Below are 6,016 nucleotides of genomic sequence, written 5' to 3' on the forward strand. Positions count from 1 at the left end.
GTTAGCGCTTGCTAACAATAGGGGGAATCCCCATATGAGAGACACTTAAATCAAAATTACAATTCACTTCCCCAAAGAAATCTATGCGTAAAAATGGAAAAACAAGAAGTAATAAATGATTAAATCATTGAAATTTCACACAGAAATGATGCAATATTTATCTATGATTCAAAGGAAAAATTTTAATGCAAATAGGCTATGAAAATGCACTAATAAGTTTGTAGAACAGAATTTACAGCAAGTTGTAAATTGATTGTTTTAAAGCTAAAAGGGCATGAAATTCTATGCAGAACATTAAGATGAATCTGGGAATGAAACCCAATGCAACAATGTGACAAAAACACACTTATCTAGATGCAAAAATAGAAATAACGATGAAGAATTAGGATTTTTTTAATGAATTAAAGGCTTTTTTATAAGCATTTTAAGTGTTTTTTATTCTTTTAAGATTTTAAGGCACAAAAACCAATAAAAATGTAATTTTCTCTTTGTTTCTGCGACAAAATGAAAATTACAGCAAGCTAAGCTCGTTGCAACTTACTTAAGACAAAATGAAAATGATATGAATTTCTACTTAAATGTGCCTAAGATGAACGTTATTCAATGTTTTAATGTGTAACTTTGCTTTAAATGAGAAATCAAGAGCCAAGATTCAATAAACTAGTACCTTTTAATGGAATCAAAGGAAATAGGAAAAAGATCAAATGAATAGTGTGGAAGACAATCCAAAGTCTATCACACAAATCTTATTAAGATCAAGATTAAATATAAGTGAAAGCTTACGAAAATAGAAGTTTCAAATCCAAAAGGCCTATAGTGATCACCAAGGAAATTTGTGTCTTGACTATCAAAAACTGTAGATTGAATAAAGTGCTGACAAATTTGTGTTAGCTACACCAAGGAAAACACTAGTGGATTTTTACTCTTAGGATTCTCAACAAACCAAATGATTCAAGATAGTTTATCATGTAGTAGCGGATTCAATGTGCAATATGAAGGACATGAACCATTGGGTTTATGCAATCCAAGGAGTTCCCAAAAAAGTGTTATAGACTTGCATCTCAATGTTGCAAATTTCAGGATTGCTAGGCTAAAGAGGATGAGATGATTTAGGAAATAGTCATGAAAGTCTTATCATATTTACAAGGAATAGTTATATATCATGTGGAATGTCCCTACCTTAGTAATTCCCCCAAAAAATAAAAATAAAAAATGAGTATTGGGAATCAAAATCATCAACAACCACCTTAAAATAAACCATTGTATATTATTAATTAACAAATATTAAATAAGTATGGAATCAAGTGAAGAATATTGAGTGATGTGCGAAGGATTAACTATCATCATAAAATACAGTGCCATCTATAAACATACTCTACGAAGTGTTTTGGATGACCCAGATGACAGATCCTCCTTTACTTCGTCTAGAGAATGAGGCCTATCATGCATATCTTAAGTTGTTACAGAGTGTAACACGTGGAAAACCTGTTCTTGCTAAATAAATTAAGGTAAATTCTCATTATATTACAAAAAATGTAAATGATAACGTTAAGGACAAAGCTATGCCTGCTATGAACAATCCACTCTGTAGGTGGGTTCCTATTAAAGAAATAATTTGATCATTCGCAGTAGTATACAGTTGGATGTATCTTGGTTCAGTGACATGATTTTCCTTATATCCAATGCTCATACTTGATGTTAGGTGATCATCTTGGTGATATTTGGTTTTCTTTGTGGCAAAGAAATGTAACCCACCACTTGAAGATCCATATCTACGTGCAAAAGAGAGATAGTTCATCCTAAGAAATGGAAATCCAAAGGAATGTGTTGAATTCATACCATGGATATTGCTTCTGTCAAAGCCACCAATTTGGACATTGATAACTTCACACCTTTGCAACAATTGGGATATGTTCATTATTATGGATTTTATATTAGATTGTGGTTTCTCCCAAATCAATGAGGAACCTCTAGACTCAACTCTTGGCCATCAAGGATTTTATATTACAAACGTGCTTATGCAAGAAAACCTAAACTAATATTGGATTTGATCTTTTTCTCTATGCAAGTTTCTTTGTTATGTTGTCTTGAGCATGTGTCCCCTAAAATCCAAAATCATGTAGATGTTTGTAGATTTTCTATCTCCTCTGAAATCCAAAATCTTGTAGATGTCTACAGCTTTCCTGTGTCCCCTGAAATCCAAAGTCCCGTAGATGTCTACAGCGTTCAAACCATGATAACCCTGAGAATCCCTTTTTTTCACACTTCGCTCTTTCAATTATTAGTTTTTTTAAGGACACAATACTCAAATAGATGTTAAAACCAAAAACTATTTTGAATTGTTAATGAAAAAGATGTTAAACAGTGAGACATGCTATATATATGTATGTATATATAAATATATGTGTGTGTGTGTGTGTGTGTGTGTGTGTGTGTGTGTGTGTATTAAATATACATATATACATACATATATATAGCATATTGGATTTGCAAACAATCAACAACAACTTTTCCATGAAGATCATAGAGCCTCTCATCTAATTAGTTAAAAAATCATCTTTATAAACATGGTAACTCACCAAATGCATGGGATGCATTAATTTATAAACATAAATGAAAATAGCACAAGTCAAAAAAATTTCCATCATATCAAGTTGAAAAAATGGATTCTCATATTACCATCAATCATAAATTCTAAGGCCAAATTCAAGATGGAACCGAAAATTGGAGTGACATATTGAGATTTTTGTTCATATTGGAGCATCTATAGTGTGTGCCCTCTTTAAAAAGGCCAAGGAAAATGCCCCTTCTCATCCTTCCTATAAAGCAACCATTCATGTTGATAATTGATAGACCATGGATGCAATAGAAAACTGAAATGTTGGATATTTGGCATCTAATCAAATCTATGGTCAATCCTTTGATTGTGGCAATCACAAGATATAGAAAAACAAGTTAGAAATCCCTTATTAATGAACCTGGAGGAAGAAAAGGGTGGATTTGGAATCGAATAACCTATAAAGAGTTATCAATGTTGAACTCTGTAGGAAATCAAATTCATGCAACCTATTGAATTTCAATATCCAAAATCTCAAATTATGTGCTTTTAAATCAGGGAAAAATTTGAGTTTTCATTCATTCATCCTTGGTTTGCTTTGTGGATTAAAAAAAACAATGAAATATTTCCAGAATAGTGACAATGGACCTCTACAGTAATTAGAAATGCAACTGCCTTGCCCATAAATACTGTAAAATCACAATAGAACCTTGGTCGTTGTTTCCATTCAAGAAAATTTTGTGACTCCCCTTGACACCTTCAGTGAATATAACTATGTGGATATAGGTTTGAATGCCCAAGTGACTGAAATAGCGGGAAAATCCAATGTGGAATTTCAATTTGAGGACTATATGCTTCTCATGGCGAAGAAATTGGGGAGGAAGGGTTCATGAAGGAGCTCTGCAGTGGCTTCCATCTCCTCACAAATCTATAGAAATGCCTCATCACATTCCATAGTCTCAAGAGAAATGCCACACTCCTGGGAATGGCTTGCATGAAGGAAGAGGAGTTCCAGGAAATGATCAAAGAAGGTGAATAGGATGGTGATGGGGGCCTTAAAAAAAATGATTATGTGTTCTAATGATCAGATTAAGCCCCACATTGTTGGTGCAGGAGGCCCATAAGGTGGCCATGGATGATGTCATCCATGATTTGAATAATAGTTTTGTACAAGAGTAATTGAAAGTTGGGAAAATGGATAGTTTAGTTCTCCATTCCATTTGTTATATAGATTATGCATGAATTTCAAAAGCCTTCCAAAAAACTTGGGAGTCTTTTCTTTTGAATTATGTCGACTTATGTATGTGTCTCTAGTTTTGGTTGGGCTCAGGAGGTGCTTGACAGATTATTGTAGCAAAATCTAGGTTTGAATCCTCGAAATATTTTTATTTCGGTGAAAACAGTGTATGTAAAGAGTTAGTTTGTAAGCAATAAACCAAAGCTAAAAGTTTACTTCATCTACAAGTTAGTGTTTGTTGTAGATCTTCTTCTTGAGGCTATATTTTCCATCCTCTAGGTGATGTTTCCTTGTCATTCTAATATCCAAGTGTGTTCTACTTGACATAGTTTTTCCCTTACTTTAAATAAATACGAATTGGAAAAAAATTAATACATATTAAGTTTAGATTTTTTTATAATAAAATAATCATTATATAAATAAAATAATATCTCTAATTATTTTAATATTATTATTTTTAATTAAAAACTCAAATCTCATTGACAGCTTCTCTTGTCAATGAGGAAATATCTTTCATTTTGTTTTGTTAAATATCTTACGTCATACATTATTTCATATTTAAATATGTCTAAGAGAAATTGCATTTATATCGTGATTTCATTATAAATATTGCAAGGATTGAATTTGGAACCAATTTTGCAAAGGCCCAAAGGGAAACAAACAATATTACATTATTCCCTTTCGAATCATGTATGTCATTCCAAGAACCATGTTGTAGAATATATAGAGTTGATCCAACACCAACAACACCAACCAAATTCGTGGTGTCTGACAAGCCTAGAAATACCCAAAATAGCGTGGGCCAATATCTTGATGATTGGAATAAAGCTTGGACTGAGAAAAACATCACTTCCTTGGCTTATTTTCATGCACAAAAATTTCATTTCTGAATAATTCACATGGCCTAGTTGGTCAAGAAGAATGGAGGGCCAAGGAAGCTCATTGTTTGCATAACCTTGTGAACAATTGTAATTGATATACCTCTTTTTACTAGTGTATCGATAATACATCGTCCTAGATTAGAAGACACAGCCATAGTAAGCCAAGGGAGAATGAAAAAGAGACCCAACTTAGTGAGGTTGAGCTTCAAAACCTAATTGTAATATGTTGGCATCTAGGTGAGAATAATGAATGTATCCCAATTGTGGCAAAGGTGTGAAGTTATCAATGTCCAAACTAGTGCCTTTGATAGAAGAAATATCCATGGTATGAATTCAACACATTCTTTTAGATTGTTATTCCCTAGGATGAATTATATCTCTTATGCATGTAGATATGGATATCAAAGTGTTGAGCTATATACATTTCTCTTCCACAAAGAAAACCAAATGGCACTGAGAGAGCCAATTGAAAAAAAAGATAGATGACCACCTAAAATTGAGTATGAGAATTGGAGACAAGGACAATCCTATCACTGAACCAAGATACATCTCATTGTATACTACTGCCAATGATCAAGTTGTTTCTTTAACAAGAACCCACCTAGACAATGGATTTTTCATAGTAGGCATGGCCCTATCCTTAACATTATCATTTGCATTTTTTATAATACAACGAGATTCTAGCTCAATTTCTTTAGCAAGAATAGTTTTTCCATGTGTTACACTCTGTAACATCTTAAGAGTTGCCTAATAGGCCTCATTCTCTAGATGAAGTAAAGGAGGATTTGTCATTTGGGTCATCCAAAACAATTCCTAGAGTATGTATGGGTAAATGGTGTTGCAATTTAATATGTGATGAAATTATGTTATTAGAAGGTCCTCAAGCCAAGGAAGAACATGGTAAGAAGCCATGGGTCTTAAGTAGGTATTATTTTAAAGAAATATCTTGACTTGTGCAAGTTGAGGGAATATTTTGCATGTATGTTATCAAAAGCTATTACAAGAATGCTTGTTGTGTAGGTTGCAAGGGATCATCAAGGACTAGATGTGGCTCAAGGCTTGCAACATTGTGACATAACTGACCCAAACCCAAATTCTTGACCTATTTCTAAGGAGAATGTGGGGTTGAAGCCAAGTTCTGATTTAGAATCCATAGATGGAGACATGAGGGAGTTATTTGAGTCTCAAGAAAGTGGCCATCTTGAGAATCAGAGCTCAGAAGATATTTATTTATCATATATGTTACAGGGTGGGCTTGTTCACTTATGTTTTTGTTGGTTTGTTCTTGAACTTGTGTTTGATTTCATCCTTCTTGTAGAGTAGAAAGGACTAGCTATTACA

General features: G+C 33.2%; 1 pseudogene; it reads right to left on the minus strand.

Annotated features, from left to right (window-relative positions):
- Positions 1-4,362: 4,362 nt before the first annotated feature.
- LOC149231537 (putative anion transporter 1, chloroplastic pseudogene) lies at positions 4,363-5,410 on the minus strand (annotated as a pseudogene).
- Positions 5,411-6,016: the final 606 nt, after the last annotated feature.

Source organism: Pinus tabuliformis, chromosome J (assembly GCF_031772625.1).
Source record: "Pinus tabuliformis cultivar Carrire ecotype Pingquan chromosome J, CPIR1, whole genome shotgun sequence".
NCBI lineage: Eukaryota > Viridiplantae > Streptophyta > Pinopsida > Pinales > Pinaceae > Pinus > Pinus tabuliformis.